This window comes from Misgurnus anguillicaudatus, chromosome 22 (genome assembly GCF_027580225.2).
Source record: "Misgurnus anguillicaudatus chromosome 22, ASM2758022v2, whole genome shotgun sequence".
NCBI classification, from domain to species: domain Eukaryota; kingdom Metazoa; phylum Chordata; class Actinopteri; order Cypriniformes; family Cobitidae; genus Misgurnus; species Misgurnus anguillicaudatus.
This window is the reverse complement of record NC_073358.2, coordinates 20628173-20651805: the sequence shown is the minus strand read 5'-3', so window position 1 is coordinate 20651805 and position 23633 is coordinate 20628173.

The window sequence follows — 23633 nt, the reverse complement described above, 5'->3', positions numbered from 1 at the left end:
ATTTTGGCGCCTTGTATTTGTGTTGATCAGATAGTTAAAAGTAATTTTATTCTTTAAAACGGCATCTAGAGGCAGAGGACGCTAATTCTGTCATCTCAGTTTCACTTTTTTCCCCACACGTTCACTCACTGTATGATTTAACGAAATATGATTTGGTAAAGGTACCTTTTACAGCGTGTCGCGGTGTTGCGTGATAGTGTTATGCAAAGCCTCAACATTATATCAGGGAGATAAGTCAGTAAATTTGAGTGAAATCACAGGCTTTACTTATCCCGTGCGAACCGGCCACACGAAACTCAGACGTAGGGAGGTAATTTCTAAATCACACAGGGTCCCCAGGTAATACTAATCCCGTGCGAATAGTACATAAGTTAGCACTTTATTTTACAGTACGTGTACTTACCTTGTACATATATGGTAAATGAGTTGTACTTACCGACAAATGTGTGGTACTTATTTTTAGGTATCAACATGGTAATTAACTGGTATTATTACTATACTTACCAGTGGTAGATACTTGGTAGTTATTATGTAACTTTAGATAAGTACTGGGTTATAACAGATACATACTTATAGTATAGGTATACTGTAACTTACGAGAAACATTACTGTACTTACAAATAAATGCACAATTTAAGTATTTAATATTTACAGGCAAGTTAGGGTAAATGACAGGTATTTATAGTGTACATATATGATAACTAATATCAAACACTTCTGTACTTACAAATTGTATATACACAATAAGTTTGTACTAGTGATTGTACACAGTAGTTAATGCGTATGATAGTCAATGGTTGGGTTTGCCTCACAGTGACATGTATACGATGCTATATCTTAGGTGGTAGGTCCTATGTAATAACTGTGTAAAAAGCAACACTTTATATTACAGTCCTGTTTCCATGCAGTTACCATAGACTTACTAGTGAATGTACACAGTAGTTAATGCTTATGATAGTCAATGGTTGGGTTTGCCTCACAGTAACATGTATATGATGCTATATCTCTAGGTGGTAGGTCCTATGTAATAACTGTGTAAAAAGCAACACTTTGTTTTACAGTCCTGTTTCCATGCAGTTACCATAGACTTACTAGTGAATGTACCCAGTAGTTAATGCGTATGATAGTCAATGGTTGGGTTTGCCTCACAGTGACACTTATATGATGCTATATCTTAGGTGGTAGGTCCTATGTAATAACTGTGTAAAAAGCAACACTTTATTTTACAGTCCTGTTTCCATGCAGTTACCATAGACGTACTAGTGAATGTACCTAGTCGTTAATGCATACGGTTATTTAATGCTTGGTTTAAAGGACAAAGATACTGAGTCTGAGTACCAAAATGGCACATCAGTAATGTTTCTTAATTATCATATACGTATGGTATAAGTATAACTTACACTTGCCTGCAGGTACCACACACTTATCGTGTATATACAATTTGTAAGTACAGTAGTGTTTCTTGTTAGTTACAGTATACATACACCATATGTGCCGGTCATTAACTTACACTGGCCTACAGGTACCACACACTTATCATGTATATACAATTTGTAAGTACAGTAGTGTTTGATATTAGTTATCATACATGTACCCTATAAATACCTGTCATTTATCCTAACTTGCCTGTAAATAGTAAATACTTATATTGTACATTTATTTGTAAGTACAGTAATTTTTCTCGTTAGTTACAGTATACCTACACTATAAGTATGTATATGTTATTACCCAGTACTTACCTAGAGTTACATAGTAACTACCAAGTATGTACTACTGGTAAGTACAGTAATGATACCAATTAATTACCATGTAGATACCTAAAAGTAAGTACCACACATTTGTCGGTAAGTACAACTTATTTACCATATATGTACAAGGTAAGTACACGTACTGTAAAATAAAGTGCAACCAACTTATTTTCTTGGGTCGTTTTGCTCATCAAGAAAAAGCATCTTCATTTCAGAAATTTTAGATATTTTTACTGAAAACAAGACAAAAATACAAGATTTTTTTTCTAGAAAATGAGTTTGTATGGTGGTATGTGCTAGAAATGGGTAAACCACTATCAATAAGTCGGCCCGTGGGTCGGCTGCACCGCCGGGCCAGGGAGTGTCCCACATTGTCCCTCAGAAACACACCCCTTGTCCCCACTTGGGCTTATTAGCAGGTGGTCACCCTAGGTGGAGCTTTGATGACAACATGCTTTCCATCAATAGCCCCCAAACAATTAGCAAAATTCCAGCAGACAGTGAAGTCCTGGCCATCGTCTTCCAGTCTTCCTCTTGTGGCACTGGCATGTACTGATCGACCAGACCATCCCAGATTGCCTTTGCCACCTCAGGGACAATGCTGGACACAGTAGACCAGCCCACCCTGAAGTGATAGGAGAGTGAGTGGTAGGAGTCTCCAGTTGCTAGGTATCTGAAAAAAAAGAAAACAGACCAGTTTATAAAATTACATTTCCAGGTAACAGTATAAATTCACAAAGTAAAAACACCCTAAACCCAACCCACTACATTGAAAAATAAGTGAAAAACTATAAAAAAGAGCATTTAACTCATACTTATAATGTAATGTGTGTATATATATATATATATATATATATATATATATATATATATATATATATATATATATATATATATATATATATATATGTATGTCTCTATATCTATCTATCTATATATCTGTGTGTGTGTGTGTGTGTGTGTGTGTGTGTGTGTGTGTGTGTGTGTGTGTGTGTGTGTGTGTGTTAAATATGTAACTTACCTGAGACAAATTGCCAGGCGCTCGGCTGGGCTGATGGATTCCCGAAATGTAGTATCCTGCCTGCCAATTTTTGGGCCAACGACCTGAAGAATCTCCATGAAATCTTACCCACACTGATTTGCGATATTTTCTTTTGCGTCTCCAGTAAAGAAGAGCAAAAGCAAGAGCCTGTATTCTCCTTCCATTCACCATGGTGAAATTAATTAATGAATGGATGGATAGATGTATGAATGAGTAAATGCAAACAATCAATAGAAAATCATAAAAGACCGTGAATAATTTCTGAGGGAACATGGACACAAAATAAAAAATAATACAATATAAATATATTAAAAATGTATATATTTTTATTAATAACCATGTTTTTTTTTAATAATATTTATTCTTATAAAGTTTAAAAATTACTAAAGTTAAGAATTATTGAAAACTATTAATAATTATCTCCTCGCGCACACAAACCTGATTGGACAACATTGGAATACATCACTTCCGGTCGGCATATCGGATGTGGCGTAGTCGCACAAGTTCAAATTTTTTAACGGAGCCAACGCTCAAAACGGATCCGATATTTACGCATCTGCAGATGGTCGGCACCTCACGCATCCGCTTTGCGACTCTCTATAGGAAATTAATGATTTCCGGCTTATCGGCCGTCGTATGTCGTGTGCAGTGGAAAGGTGGCTTTAGGGGCTAATCACACCAAATGCGCTTTAAACGCTTGGAAACGCAAGGCGCGACGCACTGCCTTTAAAAAAAAGCAGTGCGACGCAGCTTTTTATATTGCTAGGCAACCACCGAGTCAGCTGTCTTGTCAATCAAATATTGAAACCCGAGCACTCTTTTGCTGTTAACTGTCATATTAGCAGAAACTTTAAAAAGAGGACGCTTGCTCTGACCTTGACTGAGGGTGAGAGGTGCACAAACACGCAGGAGAGAGTGAGCGAGTGGAGTCCGGTTCTTCAAAGCAACTGTAAACTTCCCTCACCACAACATAAGGCCCGCCTCTCCCCTCATTCGATTGGACAATGGAAAGACTCGAATGACGTTGGCTGCTTTTCCACTCTCTGCGCTCCTTCAAAGACGCATACTGCGACTGGCGGCAAAAACCGCAAGGCGTTCGCGCAAACACTCTCTGTCCATAGTATATCATTCAAAAAAGGCACCTGCAACTGCCATAAACGCGTTTGGTGTGATTGGACCCTTAATTGTCTTTTTATCCATTTAACATTTAATATATTGCTTTGCAGTTATGAGGCAAGGGCCTCTGTTTGGTCTTAAAGCCGTTGGTTTATGCAGACTCCTGAAACACTAAGAGGTGGTTTCCTGGGGAGGGCTTATACAAGTCCCAGACTAAAATGCATGTTTGAGCTGCTTTAATTTAAAAACAAGAGGGTGACTCAAGAGCGGAGCCAAAAGTGGGAACTAATAGTTCCGCCCAGACGAGAATCGGTGATGCGCCGCTACTTCCTTGTTACTCTGGGCAACCGAATTTGGGCTTCATTGTGTGCAGGTGTGAAAATAAACGTGGCAATTGTCAATTGGATGAATCAAGGAAGAGGTAGAGTATAAAAAGAGCATTGAAGGAACAGGATGGGGAGTTGTTATTCCGGTTGAGACGGGAGGTGAGACGGAGCAACGAGTGGGCTGAGAGAGAGAGAGATGTACAAAGGATATTGTGGATTTGGTAGCACACACGAAGAGGAATTAAAGGAGTAGTGAGTTCAATATATTTAAGAAGCCTTCATTGCAACTTTGTGTTTACATGCACTGCTTGTTCTTCAGTCTCCTGTATTGATCGTCGGCATCATCTAAGGACGCGTTGGGAAGGATAAGGAGAAGGAAATTGTCGTGGACCGACGAACCTGTGAGTACGCATTGCTACAGCTCTTGAATGTTTGTATGGGCGGTGTGTGCCGGCACGACTCGATAAGGAACAGCAGTGTGGATTATGGTCGCGGGGTGACGCCTATCTAGCCATCCTTTGAGTCAACCTTTCTGTCTGCCATCCCGGGCCTACTCCCAGCCCCTGTGGCGGTGCGGCCTTAAGTCACCGTGAGTGTGTGAATTGCTGTGGGTGAGTCTTGTCATTGTTATGTTTACACTTGAAGGTTTGAGTGCAGTGGTGTGTAAATGTTGTCAGCACTCGCCCCTTAGGCCGTAGAGGAAGTGTCACAGGTCGGAGCGGACAACTACTATCGTGAGTCACGCCCCTTCCTAGGTTCCACCTCGAGGAGGTCCCCAGGGCACCCCAATGACCAGACACAAGAGAAAGGATAAGTATGAATAAAACAAACTTTATTTAAATTAATTAAAATCAATTCAGGAAGAGACTGGGCCTGAGAAAGGGGGAGGGGCCGGACAGCAAGGGTAAGTGCCCACAGGGAGAGGACAGGACGGAGCTCCTTTGTCCCGTGCACGAGACTCTGTTCCACTCTTAGGGGACCCTTGATCCTCCTCCTAGAGGGTTGTTGTTCTCGTGGCGCCCTTCTCTTCTCCTGAAGGCAGACCAGAAACACACAATCAATAATGGGGTTGACGGGAAGCAACTACCTGGGTCCAGTGAGTAAATGGGTTCCTTGGGCCCGGCTCCAGCGGGCCTCGTCCTCCACAGGGCGGACTGATATTCTTCCGGACGTCTGGGCCTGCCCAGAGGTGGGTTAGCTTGAGGTCGGTCTAACAGGTAAGTGTTCAAGGACGTCATCGGCTCTTTATTCTGGACTTACAGGGTTCACAGGGTAAGTTAGCTTTAGCTCGATATGCAAGTAAGTATCAACCGGCGTCACTGGCTCTTTACTCGGGGCTACGGGATTCGCGAGGTGAGTTTAGCTTTAGCTTGGTATACAGGTAAGTATCAATCGTTGTCACTGGCTGTTTGCTCTGGGCGAATAGGTTTCACAAGGTGAGTTTAGCTTTAGCTCGGGGTACAGGTAAGTATCAATCGTCGTCACTGGCTCTTTACTCGGGTCTACGGGATTCGCAAGGTGAGTTTAACTTTAGCTCGGTATACAGGTAAATATCGAATGTCGTCACTGGCTCTTTACTCTGGGCGTACAGGTTTCACAAGGTGAGTTTAGCTTTAGCTCGGGATACAGGTAAGTATCAATCATCGTCACTGGCTCTTTGCCCTGAGCTTACGGGATTCACAAGGTGAGTTTAGTTTTGGCTTGGTGTACAGGTAAGTATCAAATGACGTTGCTGGTTCCTTACTCTGGGCTTACGAACTGCACAAGGTGAGTTTAGCTTTAGCTCGGTGTACGGGTAAGTATCAACTGACGTTGCTGGTTCTTTACTCTGGGCTTACGAGATGCACAAGGTGAGTTTAGCTTTAGCTCGGTGTACAGGAAAGTATCTAATAGGGAAAACCATACGCCACCTCTTGGCTTTGTTCAAGGGCGAGGGGGGGTTTTACCAGCTTCAGGCTACTGCTTGTTGGGCCAGGTATGGCCGATGGCGCCTCGGTGGACAGGTTTGGGTAGAACAGCTATCCCAAGCTCTGGCATGTCCTCTTTCCTTCCTCCTATGGACAGGGCGGAGATCTTAATAGTGGGGTGGGCAGCTTTGCTCACACCGCCACACACAGGGTACACACAGCAGTCAGATTCTCATACAATACTTCCAATGTTCCCTCTAACAATATGGTTTTCCCCACAATCTTTCCACAGTACCTCACTTGACGTACACACTTCAGCTTCCTCTGGGCCGGGGTTATAGCGGGCAGTTGTAGAATTTGGCGATCACCGCTGCGGCAGCTCACGCTTGTTCCAACAGAGACCTTCTGGACCTGGGGACGAGTACAGACGACAAGAGACACGGCACAACACTGCAAGACTTCAGGTTCACACACGTCAAAACAGACTCACCCACTGCACTACACATACTTCGGTGACTTAATAAGGTCCGTACTCCGCGCCGGGTCGAGATCCGCCCTGAAGGGAACTTGAGTTCGCTGTTACAAGCAATAATCAACCTGACATGGTAGCCCCACAAAATAACATCAACTCGACCTCTGATACTTCAGCTCGCCCACCCGTCTCAGCATACACGGTGGGGCCGTTAAACAGCAGATAAACACTCCAATACTGATATACGTATCAGTCGTCAGAGGTCACAACAAGGCTAACAATTCATTGTACTCACTAAGTCCGTGTCATTGATCTTCTCTCCTCTCCGTCTCTCCCTTCTCAGATGACTCACCAAATGCCCAGCAGTATTGTTGTGACTTCTCCCAGATAGCGTTCCTTCACCAGACCTTCGATGCAGTACACACACAAATGATAAGTATATTTTCCTCCAACTTTGCTTTTCTCACCCCTGTTAGGATCTTCGACTTCCTATCCTTCTGTTCGCCTAGCGAATCCACCAAAAGCCTCCGCCTCCCACTTCCGTGTTCCAACTCACCACTTCGTTCATGGCATTTCTCCCCAAACAACAACCACTTCCTACATCTCCAATGCTCCTTTTATACTCCTTCCATCATCCAAACTGCCCAGTCAGTGATCACTACGTCATTCTGCACACCTTCCGCGGATTATGCCTGATTTGGGTTGCCCGGGGTTACCCGGAAGAGCTCGATGAGGAATACCCACTGCAAGTCACGGACAGACACGAACTGGAAAAGAAGCAGAGCGACTTACCCTCCCTGTCCCCGTGAGAGTCTCTGGAAATCCCACTCTCCCTGGCCCGGAGAGTTATAGTTTTAGTGTCCCCTTTCCCCTGCCCTTTCTTCATTTTAAATATTTAATAAAGTTTGTTTTAAATTGATAGTTACTCTCTCGTGTGTCTGGTCATTGGGGTGCTTTTGGGACCTCCTGGAGGTGGAAACTGGAAAGGGGCGTGACTCACGACATTGGTGGTCCGCCCTGACCTGTGACATATCTTAGCATTTTGTCTCAAGATGTACAAGTATTGTTTTTTGTAAGGTATGTTTGTGACAACTCCGTAACTGTCCGAATATAACTAGGGCCTAGTCCTGGATTAATCTAAACCCTGTCCAGGAAACTGCCCCTAAAAGTTTTAAAGGTGACAAAGAATTCATTGAAATATGTTAAATTGTTCTGTGATATTTACATAGAAGGTATGTAACTTAAAATTATCCAGAAATGTTTTTACATGTCCATTTACAACCCTAGGATTTGTCCTTTGAATTAAATGATTTATTTTTGCCAGCCTGATCTCACAAAATACGTAAAATAGTCACGCATTATTTTGCTCAGTTTTGCATGATATTGTCACGTATTCCCACCATTTTACATACCCCTGCCATAACTTTCTTGTCTGTGACAGTTTCACGTATTGGTTACTCAACTGTTTTTCCTATTTTCTTACAATTTTCGCTTCGGTTTGGGGTTAGAACAACTTTCTGTTACATAAAAAGACATCCTTACCCAAACCCAACTCTAACCCTAACGTCAGACGACAATGGTTTAAAAAGCATACGAAAAATAGTATAAACCAATAATTTAAGTGACATCCTAACACCAAACCGAAGCGACAATTGTTTAAAAATAGTAAAAACAGTTGAGTAACCAATACGTGAAACTGTCACGGAAAAGAAAGTCATGGCAGGGGCACCTAAAATGGTGGAAATATGTAACAATGTCACGCAAAACTGAACAAAATAATGTGTGACTATTTCACGGAAATTTGTGAGATCAGGTTGATTTTTACCCTGTTTGGAAGGGTCATGAATAATAATGTTGAGCTCTGCTCTGATTGCTCTGCTCTGAGGCTTATTCACATTAGTAAAGAGACCTTATATAAATACTGATTTTACGGAACAACTAATTGTTTCTGAGTGTTTGTGTTTTTTTTCAGTATGCACCTGCAAAATGTAACTGTAAAGTTAATAGTAGAACTTCAACCTAAACGCTAATATATAGCATTAATTAGCATGTAGCGCTAACTCAGCAGTCACAACTTTAATTAATTTAATGTGTAATTTAAAGTTGGGGTGTACGTCACGACTGTAACGTCACAGTCGGTATTATGTTCAGATTGGCCTGTTTTTAAGCAGTCTTTTGCGTGCATGAGGTTTACATAAAATTGAGAAACAAACGCGTTTGAGGCACACGATATGTCATTACCATGTACAGAGCTCTTATTATTCATCTATGCCTAGGTAAATACAGATATTTTTATTCTATGGCACCTTTAATGGTGGCTATGCCCCTGAGTTTTCCGCAGTCTGATGTTTATTTGTTTACTGTATATGGTGCTTTTGTATTACCTGTCCTATATTCATCTTTAATGTGTTCCTTCAATAAAAGTGAGTGTCATAAAACAGTTTGACAACTATATATCAGCAGTGGACATATATTTCTCCAAGGTGAAAGCAATATTGTCATTAATGAAATGGGAAAGTGTTGCAGATCCCTGCAGTTTAAACAGACAATATTACAACACATAGGTCTCGTGTGTGTCCATGTCCGCACAGGCACAAGAAACAATGACTGAAGAATCACATAAATGTGTCATGGATGAACTATAAAAGGAAATTACATTGTCACAGAGGCACTCATTTTAAAATGTGTGGGGCACACACACAGTTTATATATAACAGTAAATACTAACTCAGAGGCATTGATAATATATGATTTTATCCTTGCTTGTTGTTTAATTTGCTGAAAAATTTAATATTCTGACCCATAGCCTGTAGATCCTGTAACCCCCTGTACATCATACATCTTGAACGACGTGTTTGTCTTTCATATGTATCTGTTTCCACACCCAGATGTCCTGTGTTACAGTGTAATTCCCCATCGTAACACGCTGCTTGGGCAAAAGCACACAGGGATCAGAATTTCCTGTCTTGGAAGATATGGATATTCCCCACACGCACACATAGTATTTCCCAACCCAGACATCCGCACCCTAAATAGATCAATCATTTGCATTTCCCATCTCTCATGCTAACACAGACCCATTTATCATGTTAGACAACTTTATAGATGGGTTTTTCTTTCAGCCAGTAATATTAATCAAGCACAAATGAAATATGAAAAAGGGTTGAAATCAAAAGCATGTAAATATGAGAAGCTTCTGATCTGAGCGGACTAGTTCAGCTTTTGAGTTAATATCACATGCAAATGTATTGTGAGGGTAAGCAAAAACAACCACCACACTTGGGCTCAAATACAGGATTCTCAAATTCAGCAGTTTTAGTGGGAGGTTACATTTCTCAAACCCTTCTGATAGAATTAAGGCACACATGTTATAGCCTATGCTTATGAGAGAACAAGTGCAAATTGTCTGTGATATGCTTACTGCAAAACAGTATCTTTTCAATTGTTGCATTCAACAAGTATCCGAGACAATAATGGTTTAATAATGGACAATAATCTAAAAGAGTAGAATATCAAAAATGTTATATGGGAGGTATAGGCCTAGTGCAATACTAATGGATCTTTGGTTCTCTTTTTACCTTTTTAAAGGATGCTTAGAAGATACATACGCATCAGGAACTACTGTCAAAAACAGGCATCTTGTTTATAGCAGTTTACTTGCCAATTCCAGGTGCAAAATCTATAATTGACAATCATTTCCCACTAAACACACTCACAGACATATAAAAATGTGTACTACTTATTTAGATCACAGGTAGAGATGTTAAGAATATGAGGTTTAATATAAAAAGTTTCGGTAGCACTTTATTTTACAGTACATGTACTTACCTTGTACATATATGGTAAATAAGTTGTACTTACAGACAAATGTGTGGTACTTACATTTGCATATCTACATGGTTTTTAAGGGTATCATTACTGTGTAATACCAGATTCATACTTATAGTCTATGTATACTGTAACCAACAGAAAACACTACTGTACTTACAAATAAATGTACAATATAAGTGTTTAGTACTTACAGCAAGTGTGGATTAATGACAGGTACTTATATTGTACCTATATGATAACTAATAAAAAACACCACTGTACTTACAAATTGTATGTAAATGGTAAGTGTCTAGTACTTACAGGCCTGTGTAATTAATGGCATGTACTTATAGTGTATGTATAAGATAACTAATAACAAACATTACCAATGTGCCATTTTGAACTCAGTATATTTGTCCTTTATTATACCCTTCAAACCCAACAATGCATCTTATTTTATGGTCTGACTAGTTTATATAACTCACAGTGGCATATGTATACTATGCTATATCTTAGATTGTAGGTCCTGTGTAATAACTGTGTAAAATGCAACACTTTATTTTACAGTCCTGTTTCCATGCAGTTACTATGGACGTGGTAGTGAATGTACTCAGTAGATAATGCGTACGGTATTCAATGCTTGGGTTTAAAGGTACAATAAAGGACAAAAATACGGAGTTGAAAAATGGCACATCAGTAATGTTTGTTATTAGTTATCATATACGTACCATGTACAGTAGCCTATATACAATTTATAAGTACAGTAGTTGTTGTTAGTTATCATATAAGTCAGAACCACTATTGTCAAAGATTTATTAACAATATCTGTTCTGGGCAAAGCTCCTTATTCATTCCAGCAGCTTACCCGGACAAAGTAGGGAGCCCAGCGATACTTCCCCTCACCTGGGATATCAAACAGTTTAGGAAAATATGAAGAGTTTGGTTCCAAAACGCAGTGAATCCATTTTGACAAATTTCGCTAAATATTTGTTTTCTATACCAATTGTGACAAGATGAAAAAAACACTATTTTCTGTTACAAACGTTCACATAGCATCTTTAGGTTATAATAACATAAAAAATTCAAATCCATAATTTTTTCAATGATTTTCAAAGATTTATTATAAAAATTGATTCTTTTTTTCTACAAAATGCTATAAATCTATTGAATCAATATATAAATGTGCATTCATCTTTGTCATGTTATATTCATTAAGTTGACTAGAGGTATACACTGATTAAAAAAAAGAATGGCAATCAAAACTTTTACTTTGTCATATTAAGAACACTGTCATTGCTGCTGTCATCCTTGGGACGTCGTAGCTGAACTTTTTTGACAGCGATCAGCTGTAAAATGTTTTGGTCCTGCTCGATTTTTGTTGACTTAGAGTAAAATAATATAAAGTTTTCCAGAAGATCCCTTGGGGTCAATGTGTTAGCATGACAGAAGCTTGATGCTGTCGTGTGAGAATTTTCCATCGCTAGAGTGGCCTATGTTTCTTCCCAGCCACAAAAAATCACCACAGGTTTACCAACGGCATCATAAGTATTATTTTGTTTTTGTTTGTTTGTTGATCACAAAGTACAAATAGATGAAGAAAACTAGGATTCCATGTGTATTCAAAGCGCCGCCATTGTTGTTTATAATATGTGGAATGGTGCGCTGTGATTTGTTTAGTGGATTTATTACATTCTGCAGAGAATGAGGACTGGCGTTTATTGCATTTCGGGGAAAAAATGAGAAAAGATGACAAAATAACACGGCGGATATTGGATTGTAAAATTAAGAATTTACTTATCTAATCCTGACTTGATACAATACTGATTTTTTCATATATTGAAGGGGTGGATTCCTGAGCACCACCTCCTTTTCATTATATCCTTTAAGTGTTTTTTAATTAGGTATTAATCAGCTACTAAGTAATATTTTTCCTTCTGGTAGTTGAAGTGATTTGAGTAAGTTTATGTTTATAAGTTTAAAGGGATTTTTTTTGTGTTCATAAAACGTGCTGTTTTTACATGTTAATTTAGACTTATGAGTAGCACAGAACATATTGACAGGACAGATCATGTGCGCTCCATAATTATTTGGACAATAAGGCCAAAATTATGTTTGATGTGGACACAAGAAGTGTCTAAACATTAAATTTGACTATGAGGAAAAATTACAGAATGTCAATTTTTTCACCTGTTTTAACATATACAATTTACCAACTCATTGGAACAACATGTTTTGGATTTGAATACTTTATGTGATCATATTCAAACCATATCATCCCTTTAACCTCCTAAGACCTGGATGTCCACATGAAAAAAAGACAAACCAAAGCTCAGGTCTTAGAAGGGTTAAGGAGTGGCATCCACAAAACCTTAAAAACATCCTGTAATATTGCTCTTATCTTTATGACAGCACTTGTGCTGCAAATTAGAGGTCTACACGGGTCCAAAAATTCCTACCCGAACCCGATCAGACCCGTAAATGTGCTACACTGAACCGACCCTGACCCGCAGTGGGGAATCTTCAGGGCCTTCTACGCCTTCAGAGAAGGCCTAAAAAAATTAATAAAAATATTTTTTATAATAATACTAATAAATAATAAAGTATTCAATAAAAATATGTTTTTACATGTTTAAATTTATATTTAATTTAATTTAATACATGTAATATATTTTCTCTCATCTATGTTCTAACGTTAAGCTTACTGTCAGGTTCATATCCAATCAGAATCGTCTGTCTCTATTAAGGCCCGGTAAACTGGCTCATTCATTGGTTAGGACTTCAAGAATCCCAAGGAAGGCCAAGCTATGTGTTTTGGTGTGGAGAGTGACGGGCAAATCGACCAATCACGCTTTGATTTCAAGTGGGCGGGAAAAAAACAAAACATTGTAAGCCTTCATGAAGTCCTAATCATGCAACAAACTGGATGCGAGCTGCCGTAAAACACCAAAGAAGAAGTTGTCCTAATCATAGACCGTCTAATGGCCCGAATCTCTGCGGTGAGAGTGGTTGAGGTAAATGGCAGAAAACGTGATTGACGTTGTGGCTAGTTTGATAGGGCTGAGGTAAAAACGAAATTACTTAAGCGGGTACTCGTGAAGAGCACAGCCGAGAGATGCGCGTGCAGCTGCGCTGCGCATATCAGACGTGAACACGAGAAAAATAATGAGTTTAATTATACTTTCACTTCCTGACAGTTTCACTTGAGGATAGTAATGACTGACAGGCGACGCCAAATTACATACAATATAATTACCTAACCAAATCTCAGAGAATGCAAAAACATTCACCGGGGCTCGGGCTAGGGATTTTGCGAGCCCTGGTTATATTATAACAGTTATAAAATATAAGCCACAAGGAGGTGCACTGAGAACGCAGGGTGCTATATTTCCCCTTATGAAAAAAGATTAACAAGCTATCCTACAGCTAAATATATATTTACAAAAAACAAAAATTAAAGAACATAATTTAAGCTTGTTAAATGCAAATTTACAGAGCAGCAGAGTCTGTATTTGTGTTTATCAGTTAGATTAAAGTAATTTTAAACTTTAAAACTGCATTTAAAAGCAAACGATGCCTATTCTGTAATTTAACTTTGCGTGCTCAGAATTTTTACACGTTCACTGTATAATTTAACGAAATACGAATAGCCTAGTATTATATTCTGAATTTTAAAATTTACGAAAAACAAACTACTCTCAATTTATTTTGGTGTTTTTCCCCCATGCTCACTTGTCTCCATTTTCCTGTTTTTAAGAATTAAGGCGGTGTAGTAAGTAGAACCTATCCATTAAATTTGTGACTTTCATTTATTGCGCCATGCGTAATTGCGCATGGAGAGGCATTTGCACTTCATTGCATATTTTGAAGGCCCAGCTGAAGTACTCACGGTTCGCCACTGCTGACCCGTCTGTTGTTTTGAAAGCTGGACCCGGAACCGACCCGGACCCGTCTATTATTTAAAAGCTGGACCCGGATCCAACGCGGACCCGTCTATTATTTAAAAGCTGGACCCGAACCCGTCCGGGAAGACACAGACCGGCAAATATTATTTAGCTAAATGTTATTAATAAGTCAATAAACAAGTAACGTTAGCGAAAATTTAACTTTTTGTCTTACCCATAACGTTAGAAGTTAGTCTTCTCCCTCCTTGTACCTGACTGTGTGTGATGCACAATCCTTATTTCCAAGACAGTTCCATCCATGTTATTCCTCTCTTGACGATTGAAATGTTTAATGCTTATTCCAGCTTTAAAAGTCCACTTTGTTGTGTATCGGGTCAACTTGCTTAATAATGTTTGCCCATTTGGATTATAATAACGATTGCTCGTTCAGTGTCATAGCTGCTTTCGTTAGCTTTACTTTGCTATCATCTCTGTGCTCTAGGGGTGGGCAATAAACCGGTATGATAGTAATTACCGGTATTGTGTCACGCCATGATATGGATTTCGCAAAACCGTTGATACCGGCGTTACATATTTTAAATTCTATTTTTGCACTTATCAGGGTTCCCGCGGGTTGTTACAAAAAACTAACCTTCAGAAAGTTATATCTATGGCCTTAAAACGCCCAGATCTTCATTCTAGGACTTAAATTTAACTTTATGAATGTTAGTTTTTTAAGACCCCGCGGGAGTTTACCCAAGTCTTAAAAGTCATACATCCGTTCCCGAGATGCGCTGTCTACAGAAACGCAAAACGAAAAGCTCCGATCGCACTTCAATCCATTTTTAATCATCATTTTTTTAAGAGGATGCACATAATAGTGCACGCAAATCCTGCCAAAGACAAATTTTAGGTGTATACAGCGAGTTTGGCGAGAAACAAGCCCGTGGCTTACCTAAGCATTACCAGGTTCAGAAACATAAAAGGACCCAGAAGCGAACAAAATAAACAATGCTTTATTTAAAATCAACTTAAAAAGTCGTACTGTCAAGTCACAAGACACAAACAGCGCGTCAACAGTGTTATACATTTAGGAGGCTTGTTTTTACCTCACTGCTTCAAAGTCGTTTATCGGTGTTACTGCCTTTTCACTCAGATCTGCTCTCTCTACTGCGCCCTGCACGCGCTCTCCAGGTAAGCGATTGGATGACGGAAAGCTAGAAATTACCGTATTAAACCATAATTTGCCAAAAAGTGCAATTTATCTTCTTTTAGGAACCATTCCTTTTTTGATAGCGCAAATGGTTGAGGAGTTACGGTTAAATGAATAGCGCTTTCAGAGTGCTTTAGCGGATGACGTAAGCAACGTACCAAACACATTAAAACAGCCTTTAATGGTAAATTTCGTTTTCTTAATGCAGATTTATTAATTAGAGAGGCTATTAAACAATACATAGTGCATATTTACGCATAAAAACGTATGAGTGGAGTGTTTTTGGCAATGTGAATCTGCTGGTTAATTAAATCAAATGCAATTAAATGCATTCATTAATGCATTCATTAGGGATTAATAATAATTTAAAGTGAGATGGCATCTCCCATCAGATGTTCATATTAACAACAAAAAGAAAATCGTTCTTTGTATATTTATTAACTTAAACAGACACAAGATATACAGCACACAGCTTTAAAGTTGTTGGACGTAGTGTAAAACATTGTAATAAGGCACATAGCCTACCAGCAAATGACCATACTAATTTCCATATTTTCATACTTCCCATATTAGTGACAATACGCATAAGAAGATGAGTCCACCCATCCACACAATGGCGCTTTGAAAGGAAAAAGTGGGAAAAGATAAAAAATCATGTCTATGTCCAATCCCTCACTTATTAGTAACATAAGGTTAAAAATACAAATTTTGTCTGTAATTAAGGTTTACTACAGTGTGACTCCAAAATGTCACACTGTAGTAAACAGTGTGACATACCGTAATACCGTTATACCGGCTGAAGAGGGAAAAATACCTTGATATGAATTTTTGCTCATACCGCCCACCCCTGTGCTCTTTGAGCTGAGTCGCGAAAACTTTAGATATAACAGCAAGACGGTCAATTTATAATATTATTATAAAAATTATAGAAGTCACGTCAGTGCAAAATGCGCGGTATGGCGGAATAGGTCCCGCCTTCTAAATAAAAGAGCCAATTGTCAAAGGTAAAGTCATTGCGTCTCACTGCAGAAGCTCCTGACTGGTAGCCAGAGAAACATTACAAGAGCGCATGCGCGTTAGCTGCCTGGTTGGAGCAACCAAATATAAGCTTTTTAACGCAACTTTAGCGTCATAGAAAAAATGTATGCGACAGTTCATCTAAGTTTTTGTTGCTGGAGAAATATTTTATTTAAATGTGAGTGTGTGTTCTCCGAGTCCGATCGACCTCGGGTATTACCCATAATGTTAAACAGACCCGGACTCGAAGTAATAGATTGAGACCCGACCCGGACCCGGCTGATCATTTAAAATATAGACCCGAACCCGTACGGGTCCCGGGTCGGGTCCCGGGTCTTCGGGTCTTCCGTGTAGACCTCTACTGCAAATTGCAACTAAAGAATTGACTGCAGACCATGGTCAAATTCTTTGTTTAGTGTCAGAATGCTTTGAGGAATTTTCTGCCTGTCAATCATCAGTTTCATAGCAATCCATGTATGGGAAACACGAAGTGAGTTTCTCTGTTGAGGTTGACATTGACATGCTGGTGGTCTCCTTTTAGCCAACAACTGCCAAGCCACAACTGCCAAGCCAATTTTGTACTGACCACTTATTAAAATAAATGTTAAAATAATTCTTCTGGTAGGTGTGTATGAGCGTCAATTAACATCTAAACCATGTGGAAAACATAGGAAGCGAAACTTTCTCCTGCTTTCCAAAGTGCTTGCCGTCTGCCTTTGCTACCAGTACGCGACTCCAGCCGCAACAGAAAGTGGTCAGTATGAAATGCGTGCTTCACACGCATTGTAAACGTGCTGGTTGCTCACTCGCTAAATCTAATAAACATGCTTTTAATATGTGCTATAAACATGGCTTTTGCGCATTAAGGGCTCTATCATACACCCGGCGCAATGCACGACGCAAATGTCTTTTGCTAGTATTAACCCGGCGGCAATGATCATTTTCACGTTTAGCACCACATTGTTTAAATAGCAAATGCATTTGCACCCAATTTTGCACCCATGGGCCTTCTGGTCTGAAAACTAGGTGAGTTGAGGCACATTGTTGGCGCGTTGCTATTTTGAGGCAACTATAACAGACTACGCCATTGACCAGCTAAAACCTGGTCTAAAGTCAATGGGGCAATGTGTTTTTTGTTATTTAAAGAGCGTGTTAGTAATATGAGCCTATAAACGGAACAACAATGCGGGTTTGTTTATCACATACATTAATGCGCAGCAGCACAAAAACGCTTTTAAATGTAAAAGATTATTACTGAGTCTCTTGGACATAAATGAGAACCGATTATACGACGTTAGAAGGCGTAAAGAGCTGCTTCACCTGTAGCCTGGTATGTAAATAAATGCTTTGCTTTAAACAAATGCATCTGTTTTTAAATGTTTTTTAAAGGAGCATTTCACCCGTGGAAACATTAATCTTTATTAAAAGTGGATCATATTTATAGTCGAAATGTAACATAAATTTATAATTTGGTGCCTGTTTGACCGAGAAAAGGAGTGTTTGTAGTCTCACCCCCTCTACAAAGATAGAGGACTTCCTTCTTTCAATGATGCAAAATGATGATTTTTACATCATTGAAAGAAGGAAGTGCAACACTGAAATCCATATTTCTCCCATCACAGGGGAAACAGAGGGAATGATGCATGACCATTCAAAAACATGACTGGGTTTCTAACTATACAAAGCTTAATGCAAATGGGTGAAGTGTCCCTTTAAATGCTACCCTATGGATTTATTGTATATGATGACTCTGTACCTGTGGATATGGTGGGACGAGAAACATTTTAAGTAATGCTTTTTAAGAATCCCATGATGCTGTCTGAGTGCTGAAACGCTTCGGCTCTCTGCACGTTTGAAAATTCTTTATCTCTTGTTTGTTACAAATAAAGTATTTTTAAAGTACAAACATTTTCTTGCATATTTGCAAATTATTTTATGAGATTACATTGATTATGTAGGATATCAATACATTTACAGCAATTAAAAGCCTGCTATTTTTACTTCTATGACTGAAAGAAAATGGCTTTTAAAGGTTTTAATACAAAAAATAAAATTTCAATAAAAATAAAAACAACACAATTTTTTAACATTATTCTTAAACTGGGGATCTTCTTCCTCTGCTTAGTTTTTCAGTTTACAAAGTCTGTCATCTAAATAGGGATTAGACATAGCGCCAGAGCGCAACTGGCTTTTAAAGGGGATGAGAGATAAGACTCTCATTGGTTTATTACATGCTACTGCCAAAACACACCCATTACTCATTAGGAGAATAGGAACAACCATTTTCGATCGTGCGCTTGGTGCACAAACCATTTTCCCCCTTGTTAAATTAGCAAAAGTAGCATAAGACACACCCGTTTAGACCGTGTGTCGTGCGCCTTAGACAATGCGCTTAGATCGTTAAAATTGGGCCCTAAGTGGCCAAGCATAATAAACGTGTAAACCAAAGAATAGGTGTCATTTTTAGTCGTTGGAGTTTTTAAACGCAATGCACTGCAACAGCCAAGTGACCTTCCCCCATTGCAGTGGTTCTCAACTCCAGTCCTCGGCCCCCCCCCCCCCTCCCAGAACATTTTACATGTCTCCATAAAACACCTGATTCAGTTCATCAGCTTGTAAGAGTGTTTATTAAGGAAAAGTTTCAAACATTCTGGAAGGAGCCTAATGAGTGGGATCAGGTGTTTCATATAAGGAGACATCTAAAACATTCTGGGAGGGGATGCCCGTAGACTGGAGTAGAGAACCACTGCCCTATTGATTCTCTTGTGTTCTCTGTGTGTTTGGGAATTACTGATATGAAAGCTGAAGTCAAAAATCACAGCACTATAGCCAACGGGCAGACCTGAAGGGCATGTGACCGCCTGCTTTGATAAACATTCCCAAGTTTTTACAGGAATTATTTATTAAAGTATTGCTTTTTATTTATCTGACTGACCGCAGGCGCGGTCTTTGTCCCCACCACTTTCAAAACATACACTGTAAAAAATATGCAGCACAAAGGTAAAACAACTTGGTTTTACAAGTCAGTTCAAACTTACTATTTTCACCTACTAACCTACTATGTTTTGGCTTAAAAAAGTTGACATAACTTATAAATTCAAGTTGAAATTGTTTAACTTCATTTTTTAAGTTAAAGTAACCTAAAAATATGTGTTGATTTGACAAAAATGCTGCAATGCTGCAAAATTTCAGTGTAGTTACTCAACTAAGTGAAATTCTATGAATTTAGGATCTTATGATGTTTCAACATTTATCCAAAACCTCAAAAAATATGTTTCCAAGAAGTTACTTAAGAAACAAGGAGGCAAATCAAGTTTGAAAGAGCCCTATTCCTACTAAAGCCCTATTCGGACGGGATTCGTTTTTTGGGGGGTAGATGGAGTAACGTAATTTTAGCAGAGGACGTATGTAATATTGATGGTCAATTCGCAAGGGATTATCTCAGTGAAAAATCTCAGTAAAACATTCAGAAGTAGGAGGGGTAACTCGATTGCAGTGCGTCACCATCCTCATGTGTTTTGGGTGTTTTGTGCACATTATGTTGCTTTCTGAATTCACATGTGCAAACACGCAACATGACGCTGCCGAGAAAACTCTAAATTTGACCAGGGAGGAAACATTGTGTTTAATTTCGGTTTGGGGAGAACGTTAGTTTCAGAAACAATTTCTCCGGAGCTTTTTACAGAAGGTAAAAGTGGTCATAATCTTTACTGACATTGTCTGTAATGATTACTGACATGGAGCATTTAGACAGGACTAAATCACTGAGAAGCTCTGGGAAAAATAGCTTTACCTCCTCCTTATGTAAAACTAATCCCGTTCGAATAGTACTTATGCCGGTGTGCTGACCTGATGTGTCATCTCATGTCTGTGTAAACTTTGTCATATTGTTTCAGTGGTTACTATTAATACCCTAAAGAAGGACCACTAACCATTGTATTAACCAACATAAAACAAGGAATTAATTTGACCTTTTTACAGAAGGTAAAAGTCGGCGTAATCTTTACTGACATTGTCCGTAATAATAATTGACATTCAGACAGGACAAAAATCACTGAAAAGCTCTGATAAAAATTGCTTTACCCCACCTCCCTATGTGAAACTAATCCCGTCCAAATAGTACTTAAGACACAACAGGTGAGACAACTCTACTTTCTCTTGCCTGCACACATCATTTGTCTTGTCTATTTCTTTCTGCTCTGATAAGCTGTCTGATTTTCGACACAGAAATATGTTGTAACATTTATCAAAATGTCTAAAGGTTTGATTTTTTTTTAGATTTGTTTGTTTCTTAAACGAGGTAGCATATCAGCCTCATCTGTAGGTATTGTAATACATAATCACAGAGCACATGTTAATATATGCCTGTTGACTTATCCTGCTCTCAGCATTGTGCGTGATTTATACCACATTAGCTATTTTTCCATACACCAAAACGCTGGATGGCAACAGCAGGATGCACATACAATCTAAAAATGCACATAAAAACTTATGCACATAATTGAGTTGGGCAAATTTCTTATTCATTAAGAAAACCTGTGCATGAACTACGATGGAAACACTGAATAAATCCCTAGATGCGTTGGACCAACCAATTTATAGAACTTATTGCACAGTCTCTAAAATATGGTTATGAAATGAACAGGTAAAGACTTTTATCTCAATGGTTTGGTAATATTACTTTACAGGACTTGTCTTACTTGACTATCAACTGAAACAGCAGGAATCCACATTCAAAAGCAGATAACCGGTGTAGCCCATAGTCCGTTGGTCTCCAGTTCTGTGGTCCCTATGGAATCTGAGGTATGTCCTCTGTCTTCTGTGTTCCCTGTGTTTGCCATGGCTCTGTGGTGTGTGTGGTCTGTTATCTGTGCTTCTGTTCCATATGAAGTCTCTTAAGCCCATGAACCTGAGTCTCCTGAGCCACCTGCCACAGCCGAGATGGGCGCCGCCATGCCAGACCCCACAGCTGTGATGGACACTTCTGAGTTTCCTGTGTGCTGTAGGTCAGCCAACGTGGCCGCTCCCAAGCTCCATCGCCTTTCTGCCATTCCTGAGTTCCCTAGTCTCTCTGTCCTATCCAAGTTGGCCATTCTTGAGTTCCCTAGTCTCTTTGTCCCGTCCAAGAAGGCTTTTTCTTAGTTCCCTAGACCAGTGGTCACCCATCCTGGTCCTGGAGGGCCGGTGTATCTGCAGAGTTTAGCTTCAACCCTAATTAAACACACCTGAAGCAGCTAATTAAGGTGCTTCAGGTGTGTTTGATTAGGGTTGGAGCTAAACTCTACAGAGGCACTGGCCCCCCAGGACCAGGATTGGTGACCACTGCCCTAGATTCTCTTTCTTGCCCAAAATGGACGATCTTGAGCTCTTTTAACTCTCTGCCTTTGCCAAGATGGCCAATCTCGAGCTCTCTGAACTCTCTGCTTTGCCCAAGATGGCCAATACTGAACTCTCTAACCTGGCCAAAGAAGCCACACTGTGTTTTTTGTGTCTGTGTCTTTTTCCTGCCTAGGTTCCTGTCACCACCGTTGCCACCATGGTCCCCAGTTGCACCCTGGTTCCTGACAACACCAGCCCCACCGTAATGTCCAGTTCCATCCAGGGACTCTAAAACTGCATTTGGATCCGCTATCCTTGTCTTGCTTGCCTTAACCCTGACAATATCCAAGAAAAAATAAGGGTGCATTCACAAGACAAAATTTCGGGAGTGAAAACCGTATTTACTTACAGGTGTGAGTCTGGAAGTGTCCTGTTCACACAGCAAATTAAGGACACAAATAGAACACTGCCTGTATGAACAAGCAACCGACCTCAAACCCGTATGCCAGTTACACGCAGCGCCTGTAACCATAGTGATGGACAAAAATATTTAAAAAAGTATTATTTATGCAATGGGCAAAACTTTATTTATGTAATTAACAAAAACAGCTGGCTGGTGTAACGCTTACTATCGTGCAGAGAAAAATAAACCAGGGTGGTTCCTTATTAAAGTTTTAATTTCCAAAATGAATGAACATAAAATCAGTTTCAGCAACTGCTCGTTTTACCAAACCAGATATATCCAATACAAAAGTAATCATAATGACTTGTGAAGCAAATCGATTCGTTTTGCAAGAAATTGAACTCCATTTAAAGCATTAACACAGCCAAATAGGAAGTGCGCTTACGCTCCCGCTCTGTAGGTGGCGCCGAGGGTATGATTTACCAACCGCAGGCAAAACCAACCTCTTACCGCCACCTAAAGACGCTAAGTATGTTGTAAATAAAGTTCAATATCCTGCAAAAAATGTCACCAGGAGTCATGGAGATTACTTTTGTATTGGATATCTGCTTTTTGACCTCTCAAAGTGACGCATCTTTTGCCTTGCATTATATGAATCAAAATATCTTCTTAATTGTTTCACTGAAGATGAAAGGTGAGTAAATAAACAGCTAATTTTTATATCCCTTTTATTATACACTTAACATTATATTAATTGTCCATGTTTAAGGTTTAAACATCTCACTTACTGGGCAATTTTATGCGTAATGTAATATGTTCTGTGGCGTCTATGAAGGTAATATAATATCACATTAACCTTATGGAGCAATTCTGCTGCGTAGTTTGCAGTCATTTTAATGCACTGTAACGTTATCTTAACACAAAGAGCAACGAATGACGTGACAGACAACTGGTTGTCCAGTGCGATTGCGTTTACACGCCACAGCTTCTCTGTAAATACGGTTGTGAAACCCGAAAAGTTACGGGTGTGAGGTCGGTTATAGAATGCGGTTGTCAAACCCGTAAATAACCGAACTGCGTGTGAACGGAACTGTCTTAAGGAGTCAAATACAGCTTTGACAACCGTATTATGGTACCGTGTGAACGCAGCCTAAGACATACAGGTGAAGCTTGTCATCAAAGTATGTGGTAAACATTGAATCCCATTTATCATCTTCTTTGGAAATAGGAATTACAAGAAAATATTTAAATGGATGTTGAAATACATACGAAAGGATTATTGCAAGGCATTAGGGTTAAATTCATGACTAGCAAAAACAAGAGTTGCAAATAGATCTATACAAGTTTGGTTCAGAAAGTGTATTTCCAAATGTATTATT